We start from the raw sequence: 18,470 nt of genomic DNA, 5'->3' as shown, positions 1-18,470 counted from the left end.
TCTTCACATTCTTGGCAAACTTTGCTATCTTCCATTAAAAAAATTATGGCTATCCTAGTAGGTACAAAGTGGTATCTCACTGTGATTTTGGTTGCATCCTAATGACTAAAATGACTAATGATATTGAGCATCTTTTCAATTGTTTATTTTCTATTTGTATGTCTTTAGAAAAACATTTAACTCAAATCTTTTGCTCATTTTTGATTCATGTTGTCATTTTGTTACTAACTTGTAGGAGCCTTTTTATATTCTTGATATTAGACTCTCGTCAGATGGGTGGTTTTCAAATATTTTCTCCCTTTCTATGGATTGCCTTTTTGTGCTCTTGATGCAAAAAAGCTTTTAATTTTGATGAAGTCTGATTTAGCTATGCTGTTCATGATGCATAATCATTTAATTATGCTGCTAAATTGGTTTGTAGTATTTAGGGAAGACCTTTTGCTTCTATATTGACAAGGAATATTGGTCAGCAGTTTTCTTTCCTTATGATGTCTTTTTATGTTGTTTTTTTTTTTTTTTTTTTTTTTAGAGGCATTTTTTTTTATTTATTTGTTTGTTTGTTTTATACATACACTGGGTACAGTCAGAAGCGCAGGAGGGTGAGAGAATTCACCAGAGCCAGAGCAGGGAGCAGAGCAGGCAGAAGGACCGAAGTACACTGCTGAGGGGAGCAGCGGGCGGCAGGAGAGGTCTGCGTGCCCTGTGGGACCCTCCTGCGGTGGCCGGGGAGCAGCCGGGGATCGAACTGGTGCCGCAGAGGCCGCAGGCAGCTTCGCAACCCAGCGCTTAACCGCTGCGCCACCGGGGAGGCCCCTTATGATGTCTTTATCTGACCTGAAAATGCAAATCTCATATAATGAGTTAGGAATTGTCCTTTCTCTTTAAATTTTTTGAAGTGCTTCAGGAGGGTTGATATTTATTCAAATATAGCAGAGCTATATTTTCAGGACTGGCTTTCATGCCTCCCTCCCTTCTCCCCTCCTTTCTTCCCGCTCTAATTCTTTCGCTCTTTCCATTAGTCTTTTTCTTTCTTAAAGGTAGGATCTCAGAAAACAATTTTATTTTTAAATTAAGCTAAATTATTATAACATTTTTTATTGAGGTAACAATGGTTTACAACTCTGTATGTGATTTTAAATGTATCTGCCAGGGCCTCTCCAGTGGCGCAGCGGTTGAACGCTGGGTTGCAAGGCTGCCCGCAGCCTCTGCAGCGCTGATTCGATCCCGGCTGCTGGTGAGGGTCCCACATGGCGCGCAGACCTCTGCTGCCGTGACCGCTGCTCCCCTCAGCAGTGTATTTCATCAGTCTGCCTGTTCTATTTCCCACTCCGGCTCTGGTGAATTCTCTCGCCCTCCCATGTTTCTGATTGTACCCAGTGCTTGTATAAATAAATAAATCTTTAAAAAAAATAAATAAAATGTATCTGCCAGGTGATCCAGTAATTCCACTCCTTGGCATCTATCCAAAGAATCCCCAATACACTAATTTGAAGGTGTGTGTATATATATATATATATATATACACACACACACACACACACACACACACACACACACACACACACATATACTCATATGTTCATTATTTGGACCTCCTTAGAAGGTCTGTTTAGATGTTCTAGTTCTTTATGATTTAATACTGGTAGAGTTTCTGGAAATTTGTCCATTTTAATCTAGGTTATCCTTTTTTTGGGCATATAAATGTTCCTAGTATTCTTTTATAATACTTTTTATTTCTATAACATTGGTGGTAAAGCCCTCATTTTCACTTCTGATTTTACAGCTTCTCTTTTATCCTAGTCAATCTAGACAACATTTACCTGCTATAAACTTTATTATTTCCTTCCTTCTAAAGCTTCTTAAACTTTGGGTTTAGTTAGTTCTCCTTAATGCAGTGACAAGTGTCCTCATAGGAGACACACAGAAGAGAGACAATAGAGGGCAGAGATTCTAGTTATGCCATCTCAAGTTACAGAAGCTGGGGCAGACAAGGAAGGCATCTTCCCAAGAGCCTTCAGCGCAATAACTACCTTACCAGCCCCTTGACTTTGTGCTTCTGACCCCAGAATTCTGAGAGGATAAATTTCTGTTACAATTGGCCTAGGAAATGAACACAGACATTCCTTTTTCCTTTATATCTTCTCATCACTCCCTGAGGGGGAGCAAAATAGTTTCCTCTTTTTGTCCAGTCAGGATAGTTTTCCATTTGCTGTGTTTACAGGGTCTCTTTCTGTGTTTCCCCAAGTGAGAGATTCAAGGTGACATAAGGATGCAGTATTGTTACACTGAACCACATGATGAGATATGACACTCTATTAGCAAGGTTAGTGAGTCAAAGAGGAAGTCTCACTTTGGTGAGAATAGACATATAAAATTTATCACCAATCTCCCTTTTTATCAGGCTTCAGGCTCAGCTCTTTGAAACTGGCAACAGTGTCTGGTTAGATATTAATAACATTGTTTTGGTTTCACTAAATTTATTCTTATGCTTGGTTATATTCTATTTATTTAAGAGATGCCAATTTTTCTTTTAGGCTTATAAGAGCAAGTTCCTTTTTTAAACAAATTAATATAAATTTAAAAGTGAGTTACTTTAAGTAACAGTAGAGGTAATATGCAGAAATGGAAAAGTCTGTGGAGATTGGAAATATTATACTACTAGAAGCATATCAAAGGACTTTTTGATATACCCTCTGTAAGAATTCTGATGCCAGTACTAGTCCATTTCTGAACTCATTTGATCATCTGCTGTTGAGGGTTTCATTTTCATTAATAAGGACTAATGGATATTTTATTCCCTGAGGTTTTTTTTTTATGTTTAACATTTTCTATTGCCTTTGTATTATTTTTTTAAAGATTTATTTATTTATGCATACAGGAACTGGGGTGTAGGCCAGAGGGGTTGGGGGGTGGTGAGAGGATTCACCAGAGACAGAGTGGGGAACAGAACAGGCAGACTGACTGAAATACACTGCTGAGGGTAGCAGCGGGCGTGACAGGAGAGGTCTGCTGTGCCATGTGGGTTAGCTCCCTGGCCAGGGATCGAACTCACTCGCAATAACTTGCAATAGCTTAATAATAGTGCTCTGTCTTTAGCCCCTGTGCCACCAGGGAGGCCCCTGCCTCTGTGTTTTTCTCTTTTCTATTCTCCAATTGTGTTTATTGAGGCAACGTTGGTTTACAACCCTGTATTTGTTTTAGGGTTTACAGATTCAAGCCTCTACAATTGTATATTTTCACATCATGCCCACCATCAAAGCCCCAGTAATCCTTCCCCCATGCGCCACAGGACCCCCAGCCTCCCCCATTGCTCCCCACCACCTTCCCTCTGGTAACCTCAGTTTTGCAGTCAGATGTCAGGGGGTTGTTATTGGTTTGGTTTTGTACAACCCTTTGTTTTGTTCCTTTATATTCCACATACCCGTGAAACCATCTAGTATTTGTCTTTCTCTTTTTGACTTACTTCATTTAATTTCATCCTCTCCAGTTTTATCCAGGTTGTCACAAATGACAAGAGTTTATCTTGTTTTTTGTTTTGTTTTTTTTTTTGTGGCTGAGTGTTATTCCACTGTGTATATATACCACATTTTTCTGATAGATTCCTCTGTCTTTAGGCACTTATATTTTTTCCATAATTTGCATTGCCGCTGTATCAGCAATAAGGTGTCCAGTGGAAAAATCTTGCATTGACACTTCCTTTTTTCTTCAGGACTTTATAGACATTATTTATAGACATTCTGCCATCTTCTTGCATTAGGTAATGCCGAGTCTCAGTGTCCCTTTGCAAATGAAATCTTTTTGTTCCTGGACACGTAAGAACTTTTATTTTACTTTGAAGTTTGACAAATTCATCTAGTTAGAGCTCAGAATAGACCATTTTCTGTCACCTTTCCCAGAACCCAATGTGCCCATTCAATTTTCTGGCACAGTTCTTTCTTCCATGTCTTTTATATTAGCAAATATTTTTCTTTTACTTCATGTGTTGTGATATTTCCTTTATATGTTTTAGTATGGGACACAAGGATCTTACAATTTTTAAAAAATATCTAAATTACATTGATTGATTTTTGAATGGTAACTTTTCATGATTAGTATTTTTTTTTAAAGATTTATTTATTTATACAAGAGCTGGGGTACAGGCCAGAGGCGTGGGAGGATGAGAGACTTCACCAGAGAGAGCGGGGAGTAGAACAGGCAAATGGACCGAAGACACTGCTGAGGGGAGCAGCAGGCGAGGCAGGAGAGGTCTGCTGCACCATGTGGGAATCTCCCTGGCTGGCCGGGAATCGAACCTGCGCTGCAGAGGGTGCAGACAGCTTCACAGTGCTGCGCTCAACCCGCTGTGCCACCGGGGAGGCCAGTGACTGGTAATTTTAGAATGGTAACTTTCTAATCCCTTAACACCTTAGGTTTTGGTATAATAGTTTCGTTTGTCTCTAAGAAGGAGTTGGGAAGTGTTCTCTCCTCCCAGTTTTTTTGGGAAGATTTTGTGTAGAATTTGTACAATTTCTCTTTTAAATGTTTGATAGAAGTAAGCCAGAAAAGCCATATGAGCCTGACTTTTCTTTAAGATAAAGTTTTAAAGATTCAATTTCTTATATATGTAGATATATATGTAGATATAAGACATAAAATCATGCTATCTGTTTTTTTTTTAAAGATTTATTTATTTATACATACAAGAGCTGGGTACAGGCCAGAGGTGCGGGAGGGTGAGAGGATTCACCAGAGACAGAGTGGGGAACAGAACAGGCAGACTGACGAAACACACTGCTGAGGGGAGCCGCGGGCAAGACAGGAGAGGTGTGCTCACCATGTGAGTGGCACTGAGGCTGGCGGGGATCGAACTGGCCCTGCAGAGGCTGTGGACAGCTTCACAGCTCTGCGCTCAATCACCTGCGCCACCAGGGAGGCCCTGACATTGTGTTTTTTTGTTTTTTTGCTTTTTTTTTCATGCAAAGAAATCATCTATTTTTATTTTTTTAATCTTTTTTAATTTTAATATTTATCTTTTTTTTAGACAATATTTGCTTCCCCCCCCCACCCTCTCAGGTTTTTTAACTAAGGCTTTCTCTTTTATTTTTGTTATTAAAATTTTTAATTTTCTTACATTTTTGTTCATTTTTGTACAGTATTTGATTTCTTCCATCAGATGTGGTCCCCATAAATCTCCCACCACCACACCACCTTTAAAATGTCACCATGGTCCCTTGTGCTCGTCCCTCCCCTGTTTTGACGCTTCACCCTCCTTGTCCCCTGCTGTTTGCCTCAGATCTATAGTTTGGCTAAGGCTTTCGTAATAAAAGAAGCAGTGCATTGATTTAAATTCTGGGACAAGTCCTTCTCTCACAATTCACTTACACTTTGTGCAGCACTAATTTTGATGTTAAAGAAATAAGCCGAGGGGACAACTTTGTCCTGGCAAAGCTAGAGAAACCAATAAGGTATTTGGTGGCACAAGCGAAGCCAGATGTGGAGCCCTTGTTAGGCATGTTATAGGTTTCAAACATTTTCCTAAAAATTATAGAGGGTTATCTGAAGGGTTTCAGATGTTATATGATCAGTTTGGTATCTTTGAAGATTTTTCTGATTGCTCTGTAAAAAGCGGTTCTGAATGGGAGCATCTGGAGGAAGAGTAACCATACAGGAGGTTCTTGCAATAGTTCCCAGGAGAGAGGGTGAAAACCTTGGCTAAGCCTGGCTTCTTACCAGGGAGTACTCATTCCTCTCTGTACGCATGGACTTGGTGAAAATTCTCCCAATTCTGCCCCTATAGGACACCCTCCCAGACTTCTTGGCCTGTGCTGGCTTGTCTGGATGTCTGTGATGGAGGAGTGTGTAGCAGCTCAGGGGAGCACAGAGGAGGAGGCGGTGGTGTCAGCTATGACCTATTGCCATTGGTGCTGATGGGAATCAGATGTCTCTCCTAAGGGCTTATGACCACCCAAGACAGTGTCCCTGGGCAAAATGAGACTGTTGGTATTTCCCATTCAGAGTGTACTTTCTGGACATAGAAGTTACTAGAGGTTTAGTAAATTATTCTTTCTAATCTCATATCCTATAGCCCTACCCTTAACTCCCCACCCACCCCAAATATTTAATTTTCACAGCACTTCAACTTATAAATCTAATTTATAGATTCTTTTCCTGTAAGCCCTTACTATTTCTGAAGCAGCTACTGTGTGAGGGAAACAGGTGTTCGGTTCACAAAGTTTATGAGACAGAAAGTGAGGGAGAAACAATATGAATCATGATAAAAAATAACAAAGAAAAAAAAGCCAGTAGGAAAATTGCCTAACAGTGATATACTTTATAGTCAATGAGAGTGTGTGTGTAAACTATAGATTACATAAACACTTTTGCAATTCATTTTCTAGATGAACAACTGCCAAATTTCCATGTGCTGAATAATAAATCCAAACCTACCCAAAGACTCACTCTTTGCTAATATACTCAACATTCTCCTACCACTGTCTTCTGTAAAGAATTTCAATGATTTGAAGGAAAAAAAGAGAAAACTGGAAAGATGCATTAATTTGTCTTGATAGGTTCATATTTTAAAAATTCTATGAAAGGGGAAAACTAATAGACTAGTTGAAGTTATAGAATGGGCATTGTTTAAATACAGGAAGTTCCTCTGCAAGTATATTTATTATCATCAAAAGGTATTAAATAGTGATTAGTAATGTCCAACTGAAATATAAAGTGAGCCATATTCATAGTTAAAATTTTTCTAGAAGCCTAATTTTCTAGTATTATATTTTATGATAACAATGGTGCAGATGAACTACAAAATGTAATTGTAAATGTCCATGCACCAAATGAAATAGTTTAAAAATACAGTAAATAAACCCTGGCAGAACTGAAAAGAGAAATCAATCAATCCCCAATTATGACTAGAGACTTCAAAGCTCTTCTCTCAGTAATGGCAGAATAAGTGAACAGAAGAAGCCCTGAAAGCACCATTAATGACCTTGACTTAATTGACATGTTTAAAACAATGCATCCAACAGTAGCAGAATATACATTATTTTCTTAGTACATAGGGATATATACCAAGATCCATTATATGCTGAACTATAAAACAATTCTTGATATATTTAAAAGGACAAGTCAGGTTCTCTGACTAACAAATTAAAATTAAAATTCAACAATAAAAAAATATTTGGAAAATCCTCCAAACATTTGAAAATTAAACAACATACTTCTAAATAATCTGTGCATTAAAGAATAATTTACAAAAGAAATTAGAAAAAATTTTCAACTAAATGAAAAAGGAAGCATAACACATACAATTTTGTGGGATGTCACAATAGCCGTGTTCCCAAGGAAATGACAGTTTTCAATACCTGTAATTAGAAAAAAGTTATTATCACCTATACTGTAAATGTAGGGGAAAAAATTAAATCCAAAGCGAGTATTAAAAAGGAAATAATAGGGCCTCCCCGGTGGCGCAGCGGTTAAGCGCTGGGTTGCGAAGCTGCCCATAGCTTGAGCAGCGCCGGTTCGATACCCGGATGCTCCCCGGCCACTGGAGGAGGGTCCCCCAAGGCGCCAGACCTCTCCTGCCGCCCGCTGCTCCCCTCAGCAGTGTACTTCGGTCCTTCTGCCTGCTCTGCTCCCCGCTCTGGCTCTGGTGAATTCTCTCACCCTCCCGCGCTTCTGACTGCACCCAGTGCTTATATAAACAAATAAATCTTAAAAAAAAAAAAGGAAATAATAAAAAGTAGAAATTAATGTAATAGAAGAGAGAAAAATCAATGAAATCAAACTGGTTTCTTTGAAAAGATTAATAAAATTGACAAATTTCTAGCTTGGTTGGTAAAGGACAAATACTAATAGCCAATATCAGGAAAGAGAAAACATTACTACAGAACTTAGAAATAAATGGATAATAAGATATATTATGAATACTTTTATCAAAATAAAAGGGGCAAATTCCTCGAGAGATGAAAATTACCAAAATTAACACAAATGGAAAATCCAAATGACTCATAACTACTAAATGAGCCGAATTTGTAATGAAAAATCTTTAAAGAAAACTGTAGGTCCACATAATTTTATTTATGAACTCTAGCAAACAGTTAAGGGAAAAATGATATGAATTCAACACAAACTTTTCAGAAAATAAAGACAGAAAGAACACATTCCAACTCAATTTATAAAAGTAAACTAGCCAGAGACATTACAAGCAAATAGAGCAAAGTTCCTCATGAATATAAACTCAAAAATCCTTAACAAAATATTAGTAAATAAAATCCAGAAATGTATGAAAAGGATTATACATTATTTCCAAATCTGAGTTTCAATTTCTTTGCCTGAAGATGAAAAAGGTTGGAGCTACAACTAGATCATTTCTTAAGACTCACTCAGTCTCACATTTTATGGTTTATTCAGCTTGAACTCTGAGTCAGACTCATCTCTTTTAAAGGGACTTAGTGTTGAAATTCCAGCTTCTATTATACCTCACTTGAAAAAAAGGGGTAAATTTGAATGGCATATGACAAAGTATTAAGATAGAGTTATATGACTACTCCTCCCCCACCATTGAATCAAATAATGGCTTTTTTTTTTTTTTTTTTTTTTTTTTTTGCCAAAAGATGAGGAAGAAGTGGCATCGGGCAGAAAACTGTTGGTGATGGGCCCACACATTACACTGTGTAAGTTGTTCCTTCCTCTGTCTGGGGCTCCCCAAAGCTGATGATGCAAATTTTAGTTGGAACAGTTGATGACCTCTACACAGGGGTACTCAGACATGATGGCACTTAACCTGAACGTCAATCTTATTCTCATAAAAGAATAGAACTCCCCCCTAGAACTCCTGCCATCACTTAGGAGAGAAGGAAGCCATTCACATGCCAACAAAAAGAAGCTTATTTTGCTCTGTTCCATCCTTGTACATTAAGTGTGCTATTCCAAAAAAGGACAGCAAAAACTGAAACTATGAAATATAATTTTTATATCCGCATTTATTTAGATGGAGAACCTCATACATTGCAAACAGAAAAGGGATGATTTTCTGTAATTAAGCAACAACTTGACATACGAATGTACCAAGTCCAGTGCAGACACTGGGACCCAGGATAGGATTAGCAAGGGAGGCAGAGCAGGGAGAAATAAAGAAGAGGCTCTCAATAAAGCTGAGATGAGTTTTCCTTAAAGAGGAGGGATTGAAATTAGTTATAAACCCACCTTGTGTTTTGCTTCAAGTTTATTATAGAGATAATTTTATTTAAATTATAGTGTATTATAGATCATTTACTCAGTCTACGAAGTCATTTTCATGTTCACCCTTTCTGATAATATTTCTATAGACTCAAGTAAAAGCCCTTTTATTTTGTGCTCTGAAAGGATGATACAGAAGAAATACTCAGGGATGGCACCCAAGCAGGGCTTATTCTTATTTGGATGTGCCATGTCCTCACTAGTCTATTTGATGAAAGGCAAAAGGCAATGACTTTGTAATCAATGGCTTGGGTCTCTTTTATTTTGTAATATCCAGAATTGCTCATAGCCTTTAGGGAAAGCTAGAATTTGAAGGGTCTAAACAAAGCAGACCCCTCCTCCATGCCTCTGTTCATGCCATTGTCTCTGCATAAAATGTTTCCTTCCATCTTCCCCCAAATCCATACATCCTAGTATGCTCAGCTCAAAATGATACCCTCTGTTGCATCTTCCTGTGGCATTTATTCCTCTCTGTTGGTACTGTGGGCAATTGAGCATTTCTTTCTTCGGGGTCTTATAATTGTTATGTTTCTTTACTGTTGTAGTTGCCCTTGGGGATAGTGGTGTGTTATATTTTCTCTTGAGCTTTTCTCTTCATCTTTTATGTCCTTTGGAACCACTATTAAATTTCTAGCCTCGTACTGACTTTTATTTATCCTGCTTGGAACTTGGTGTCTTTTTTTCAGTTTGGGGATCTTAAGTTTTCTTCAGTGCCAGAAAATTCTCAGCCATAATCTCCAATATTTTCTCTCTTTATTCTCTATTTTATGTTTTTGTGTCTCTATTTTATGCTTCTAGAATGCCTAATAGATGTATATTGCACCTGTTTGTTCTGGTCTCCATATCGCAAATGCCTTTTTGTGTTTCCATCCTTTTGTTTCTCTTTATTACTATTTCATCCCTTTATCTCTGTATGTGCAATTGCTAATATGCTTCAGCTCACTAAGTGTCTTTAGCTTCATTTAATCAACTATGGATTTAGGGCCTCTCTGGTGGCCTATGATTTAAATCTCAGCACTATCACTGCTACAGCCTGAGTTTGATCCTGGCCAGAGAGCTAACACACATATGGTGCAGCAGACTTCATCTGTCTCACCCACTGCTCCTCTCAGCAGTATATTTAAGTAAATCTACCTGCCCTGCTCCCCACTCTGTCTCTGGTGAATCCTCTCACTCCCTAGACCTCTGACCTACACCCCAGTTCTTTCATGAAAAAAGAAAAAAAAAGAAAAAAAAAACCTATAGATTTAAAAAATCTCAGGTAAACAGGATTAGGTTAACACTAATGCTTGGTTCATTGTAAACATTTATCATTTACCAAAACATGGCCCTCTTTGTTTTTATTTTATTTTATTTTATTTTTGTTTGTTTGTTTTTTAAACATTTGTGCTTTATTTATTTATTTATTTATTTATTTATTTATTTATTTTAATTTATACAAGCACTGGGTACAGTCAGAAGCACGGGAGGGTGAGAGAATTCACCAGAGCCAGAGCGGGGAGCAGAGCAGGCAGAAGGACCGAAGTACACTGCTGAGGGGAGCAGCGGGCGGCAGGAGAGGTCTGCGCGCCATGTGGGACCCTCCTCTGGTGGCCGGGGAGCAGCCGGGGATCGAACCGGTGCTGCAGAGGCTGTGGGCAGCTTCGCAACCCAGCGCTCAACCACTGCACCACTAGGGAGGCCCGGCCCTCTTTGTTTTTATATCTATCTACTCATTAATATAAAAAATGAAGGGACTAGGATATTAATAATAACATATCTACCTATGTACTTCCTCCCCATCTTGTCCCCAAACTTCCTCTTATCCAAGGAACCTCTACTCTGAATCTTGCACTTATAATTCCTTTGCTCTAAACAATTTCTTAATAATATTTTAAGTATATATGCTTTTGATGTATATGTGTATTTGAAGAAGCATATTGATCAGTTTTTGCTATTTAACTCAAAATTTTTTGGTATTAACTATAAAAAGGATTCTATGCCAAAAGAGTGTTCTTGGGCTTATGTTTTCATTCACAGTGATGTTGTGAAGAGTCACATACATTGTCACATGCAGCTGTAAATCATTTGTTTTTACTGCACTAAAATGCTTCATTGTGTTGTTGAGTGACTATATCACAGTTTACTTATCCACTCCTCTGTCAACAAGTGTTTGGGTTGTTTCCAGGTTTTTGATATTAGGAACATCACTACTGTAAACATCAGTATTCATGTCTCTTGGTTATTGTTCAAGAAATGAAATTGCTAAGATATAGAATGTATGAATGATCAACTTTTAAATTAATAGTGCTCTTTTCCTGGGTAAGGTTACACCCAATGAATTTGCTATTTAATCTGTCTACTGCATTTTTAATTTTCACAGCATAATTTTCACTTGTAAAAGTTTTACATAGTTCTCCATTGAGCTTGCTTTTACACTTCCAGACTGTCTTCTGTCATTGTAGCTTCCATTCCTTCATTTGTCTATTGAATCAGTCTAAACATCCATATAATTTTTTTAATTGTGTAATTAGTTCCAATTATTGAGGTGCCAAGCCTGTTTGTTGCATCTGCTTAACATCCACATATACTCTCTCACCCCTTGTTTCTTTACGTGGTTTATAAATGTTGGTTGTTACTTTATCTTCAGCACAACTTTTCCTGCCTGGGGGAAAGCCTACCTACTCTGGCTTAAGTGCCTCTACAAAGTGATTTTTCAATTGCTTCCACTGGATCCACAAGAATGTTGGTTTAGGGGTTACATTTTATATGATATGTCAGAGTCTTGGTTTGAGGTTCCTATTTGTGCATAATACACCTAGAACCCATATTTTCACATGGCACAGGACTAGGATTTTGTTTTGTCATAATGACTTTTATTTATTTATTTATTTTTTAACTTTGTCAAAGCCTCATGTGGATGTCAAGATTCCTTGCCATTTTCACAGGTTGAAGTTTTCGTAGTTCCCCTTCCAGAGTCTGAGAGTCCTTCAAGTCACTGGGCTTTATGGAAGGGATTCAATTACAATTCCCAAATTTATGCTTGCCGAGGACCAGTTATCCAATGCTATTGAAAGTTAAAAGCCAGTCTGTAGCCCCTGGGACCTACATACAGGCCTGAAAAACCTCCCAAGCCATTATGATATTAACTCTCCTTTCCATTCTCTCTTTGAGTTCTTTCTTTTGTTCTTTTGCTTAACTGCTTTTTAAAGTGTAGGTGAAGTAAGGGGAAAAACCAAGTCAGTTCAAGCAGTTTACTCCAAGAAATTCCACTCATCTATGTATTATTTATTAAGAATTTTAATTAAAGTAACATTAGCAATACTGTATATGATTCAGAATCTATTGATACATTTTTATTAAAGCACATATGTCATTACTCTTTGAATTTTAATTAATTAATTAACTCAGGTTGCCCTCACACTGAGGGCAAATTCCTTAAGGGCAGACACATTTTATTCATTTTTGTCTTCTGTACATACATGACTTTTGTAACAACATATTAACATAATATACATCCAAATATAATTGTGAAATGCAGACATAATGAACAGATGAATGAATGAATGCGTCCTGGCATCAACCTCCTAATACTCCAAATTCACTTTCCAATAAAGATCTCATGTCTACATTTATGCAAAGCACTCCCAAGGCACAGAATGGCAGAGACTTGTTCTAGGTCATAAAAGATCGGTCAAGGAGCAGGCAGAGAATCTGGGAGCCCTGAGCCTGGAGGGCTGAAGACCTGCAGTCTCTACCTTCCAGAAGGTGTGAGAGGACACAATGGCCACCATGTGGAGGCAGTGTGCTGTGTATTTTACAGGTTCTGCACACTTGTTACAGATTGAAGTGAACCAGGATGGGTGACAGGTCAGGAGTGGGAGCACCTGTAAGAAGGTGGGGGAACACAGGTGGCTTTTGTGTACATTTCCCACTCTTGGTGTTGCAAGGGTCTCTCTTGCTCCACCTGAAATATTCCTGCAACACTAGCCATGAGAGGGATACAGAAGGATCCACAGCTGATGCTCGGAGTGGGCATGAGTGTGTGTGCATGTATGTGTGACCCATGTTCTTGGGAAGGAAAACCAGCATATAACTCTGCTGCGGCACCTACCAGTCATATGGAAGCTCTCTCTCTCTCTCTCTCTCTCTCTCTCTCTGTGTGTGTGTGTGTGTGTGTGTGAGGGGGACACTATGTCTCCATCATCTTTGCATCCTCAGTGCCAATGAGTAAATGTTTCCTGAATCAGATTATCAAAGATGAAGCATAGGACATGACACCCCCAAAACCCAATTGCTATTTTGAGCCAGAATCTGTCTGTCACGTTACCCCAAATCTCTGAAGATGCAGTGTCCCCCCATTATTCGTCTTCCCAACAAAAAGGATAGATGCCAGATCAACCAACCCCCCTCCTTGCTTAGCTCAATTTTCTATCAACTTTGTACATGAATCTTAAGTAGGTTTATTCCCACCTTTGGAAGCCAGAGCCAGTTTGAGCCTTCTTCATGAAGTGTGTGGCAATGGTGTCCCCAAATAGCTTGGGGTGATGAAAGAAATCGGCTTGGGAGAGACACCTCCCTGTTTGTCTTCTCAGCCTTGGGAGTGGGCCCCAGTAGGGCTTTGCCCCAACCCTGGCCTCTCTCTGCCCAGGGCTATGAGGTACTCAGAGTTGTTGCATTCTGACTGTGTGAAAAGAGCAAAGGGAATATGAGTCAGAGAAATAATTCCTAGGGCCAACCTCACCCTAGAATTGTTTCATTAAAATGGGGAGCAAGAGAGGGGGGAACAAGTCCTTTGCCAAAGTCTCCACACTGTTCCAACTTGTCTTTGACTTGAGGATTCAGCAAATACTGACACAGGGCTGACAAATGGAGAAGGCTTTTTACACAGCACTCCCCCGTCCCAGGAAGATACCAAACATTATAAATCCAGGTTCTAGAAAGTGCTTGTAAACAATATGAATCGATTTTGCTCCATTGTCGTGAAGCACTCTCTAATGGGCAAAAGGCCCTCCTACAAGGACAGGATAGAGAAAAATTTCTGTGTCCAGATGCCATTAGCTCAGTCGGATGAAAAACCAGGTTTTTCACTGAGTTCTTACAAGGCAGCAATCTTGAGTTCATGGGGAAGCTGGTAGAGGGGATTCCTATGTGCTTTGGCTCTCTGTCCCCCAGTTTCGGGGGGCTCCCTTCGGTACTAGGGGTTACGTTGTTTAATGACATGAGCATGGAAAGATGGCTCCAATTTTCACAGCCTTACCCCAATGGGACACATTGTTTCTATAAACTTTTTTTTTTCAAACAGTTTGCCAGTGAACACTGCCTGAGCGCATTTCCCCAGAACATTGGAGGGCGCGCGGAACTTCAGAATTTCTATAAAAGAGGATCTTAGGGCCACCAATACTGAAAGTGGAAGCTTGGAAATTTGTCTTAAAACTTGGCTTTCAAGAGCCATGTGATCAGCTGGTTGGAAATGATCACCAGAAAGGAAACAAACACAAAAGCATGATTAGTGAAAAAAAATATATACTTTGTTTACATCAATGAGATACCCCTTTTGATTTTATGGATGTGAAATCTAGGATTGATTTTATTTCATTTGTTTTTTAAATTATGTTTATTGAAGTAAAGTAGGTTTACACCTTTGTATCTGCTCTGGGGTTATATATTCAAACTTCTACAAATATATTTTTTCACATTCTGCACAATAATCATCTACCATTTTCCATTGGGCCCCTTGCCTCCCCCAATTCTACCTTACCCCTCTGATTGCTTCACTTTTGAAGTCAGACCTTAAGAGTTTATTATTGGTTCAGTTTTGGCTGACCCTTTGTTACGTTTATATTCCACATACAAGTGAGACCCTCTGTTATTTCTCTTTCTCCTTATTTTGCTTAACATTATCCTTTCTAGTTCCATCCATGTTGTTGCAAATGGCAGGAGTTCATCCTTTTTTATAGCTGAGTAATATTCCATTATTACATATGTCACATTTTTCTGATCTACTCCTCTGTCCTTTGGCACTAACATTGTTTCCATAACTTAGCTATTGTAAATAGGGCTGCAATGAACACAGGAGTACACATATCTCTTCAAATTAGTGTTTTTGTATTCTTTGGGTAGATACCTAGGAGTGGGATTGCTGGGTCGTATGGTCATTCCATTTTTAATATTTTAAGAAACCTCCAGAGGGGCTGGACCAATTTATATTCCCACCAACAGTGTATGAGGGTTCCTTTTCTTCCACATCCCCAACAACACTTGCTGTTTTTTGGTATTTTTGGTTTTTTTTTTTTTTTTTTTTTTTTATTTATAGAGGCATGGTTTTATTTATTTGTTTGTTTGTTTGTTTGTTTTGTTTATACATGCACTGGGTACAGTCAGAAGCGCGGGAGGGCGAGAGAATTCACCAGAGCCAGAGCGGGGAACAGAGCAGGCAGAAGGACCGAAGTACACTGCTGAGGGGAGCAGCGGGCGGCAGGAGAGGTCTGCGTGCCCTGTGGGACCCTCCTGCGGTGGCCGGGGAGCAGCTGGGGATCGAACCGCTGCGCCGGCAGCTTTGCAACCCAGCGCTCAACCACTGCGCCGCCACCGGGGAGGCCCTGTTTTTGGTATTTTTGATGTGGGCCATTCTCATAGGTGTGAGATGGTTTTGATTTGCATTTCCCTGATGAGTATTTTTTTCACGTGCCTGTTGGCCATCTGTATGTTTTCTTTGGAGAAGAGTCTATTTATCTCTTCTGCCCACTTTTTGATTGGATTAGTTGTTTTCTTTTTGTTGCGTTGTAGGAGTTTTTATATATTTTGGATGAGCCCTTAGTCAGGTGCATTATGTACAAAATATTTTCACATAACATTAAGTAGGATGGCATTTTGTTTTACTGATAATTTCTTTCACTGTGTTTTTTAGTTTGATGTAGCATTTCTTTCTTTCTTTCTTATAGTCACTCTATTGTTTCAGTTGTATTTTGTAACATTTGCTTTTGCTTAGTTTTTTCCTTCTGGATTATTCTGTGACTTCATTAGCCTGGGAATTAAAAACATACACCTTGTGATTATTTATCTGAAATTTAGTTATTTACTAGCTGATTTAGTTTGTTGGGACCTTGGATATGGGATTAATACAGATGGGTGTGGGTTGGTAATATATTCCTTGGGACCCCAGAAGGAATACTGCTATTTTAGGATTATCCCGTTATTTCCAAACAGGAGACTTGCAATAGCATAAATAAGAGAGCAAGACACAACTCCTCTCTGAATTTCAGTTTCCTGTAGGATGAAGAGCTTGGCCTAAATGACTAAGGTCTCAAACTGCTAGTTCTATATAGCTAAGTCATTCACGCTCAGCAGAGTGGGTGATGGAACCTATTAATCAGGTTACTTTCATCTTTATTTTCTGTAGTCCTAGAATGAGTTCTCTTGTGCCTCTCTGACCTCATGTTCCCCACAAAGTGAAGACCCTTATATTGGCTTCTTTTCTATCCACAAGCATTGGTAAGGCATCTCTGACAACCAAGTTGATTTGGCCCATCCCTTCCAGAAGAGTCTACAGAGCATAGACAAATCTAGGCAAGAAGACCCCATAAATACAGGTGGACACTTCCTCTCTTGGGAGAAGGAGAACAAAGACAAGGAAGAGAGTAGCTCAAACATGGGACCATCCAGGTTAGCTGGACCACAGCTCTGGGAAACAAAACTTGGAAAGCCTCCAAGGCCATTGCATCTAAAATTGACAGTGTTTATATCCTAGCCTCAGTTTAGAGAATTTTGATGTACTGGGATGGGGTGAGGGATGTGGGCTAGATATCGGGCAGTGCTCACAGCAGGGAAAATCCCAGCGACCTGTCGATCAGTTAGAAAAGTTTCCCTGCTGGAGGGAATTCCAGGAAGTGACCAGGGTTGACTTGACATGGCATCTTGGGAGAAGAAGTGATGCTGGGAAGAAGTTAAAGTTGGACTGGAAGAGCTAATGGAGGCCAGCAGTTTCTGGAGTCTTAAAGCACATGGCCACTTGAAAAACTACTATGTTGACTTTCTTTCATTCATTATGCAGATATCTCTGGAAATCCCTCTCCCTCCACCAGTCCTTCCAATCATGTATCCAGTGAGATCTAGTGTCTTCCCCTTTGGCATCTGGCTTTAGAATTCCAATAGATATGTTACATTTTTTCTCTTTACCTAAATTCATACTGGCCTCTGGCACATATTTACATTTTAGTGACTTAGCAAATTATACCTACTCTGTTGTCTCAGCAAGCAGACAGTACACATCATGTAGTATAGAATATTAAGAGTAGGAATTAGGGTTAACTACACTAGCCCACTCATTTCACAGATGAGAATACTGAAGCTACAAGAGGCTTGGTCAAACTTGCCTCATGAGTGACTTTGGGAACACGAATGTCACATTTGTCAGTGCAGTGCTATTTCTCCATGGCCTCGAGTCTACCTCCAGATGGGCACCACGTCAGCCTCCCTGTCCTGTCTTGGTCAGGGTTGGTCAGGAGCCACCATTGCTGTGCCTTTCTATTCACCCCCAGCACTTACAGATTCCTCTTATTTTACTTCAGCATGAAGGCAGCAGAATAGAAGAAAAACTGGACTTTGGCAGATAAAGTAGAAGGGAGGAGAAAGAGGAAGAATTCATAGACAATTGATAATTGCCTTATGACCATAAAGTAAATGAGGTTGATCACCTTGATTATTCTGATTATAAAGGCAATTCACTTAAGAGCAACTCCAGAAACATTTAGTTCAAGGCAGTCACTTCTGAAGAATACTATGAATTGGAGCTCTATGTTCCACTTTGCTTATGGGGAAAAGAGGCAATTCTTTAAAGTTAAAGAATGTAAGCATTGAGCCTCCCTGGTGGCACAAGGGGTTAAGACACAACTATGAAGCTAACTGCAGCCACTGCAGCACGAGTTCAATCCCTGGCCAGGGAGCAACCCAGCAGCAGATCTCTCCTGATTTGTCCGCTGCTCCCCTCAGCAGTGTGTTTCAGTCAGTCTGCCTGTTCTGCTCCCCACTCTGTCTCTGGTGAATCCTCTCACCCCCCACACCTCTGGCCTGTATCCCAGTTCTTGTATGCATAAATAAATAAAATCTTTAAAAAAAAGTATGTAACTATTCACTTTTAAAGGTTTTATTTTTTAATGGAAAGTAAATATCTCCATTAGATGATTCAATCCAACTATAGCTGCAAAAGGATCTTTTCTGGACTCAAGACTAACCTATCAATGTATATTAGTGAATCTGGCTATCAT

Source organism: Talpa occidentalis, unplaced genomic scaffold, assembly GCF_014898055.3.
Source record: "Talpa occidentalis isolate TD23 unplaced genomic scaffold, MPIMG_talOcc4v2.1 talOcc4.12, whole genome shotgun sequence".
NCBI classification, from domain to species: Eukaryota; Metazoa; Chordata; class Mammalia; order Eulipotyphla; family Talpidae; genus Talpa; species Talpa occidentalis.
Note: the sequence above shows the minus strand (reverse complement) of the source record.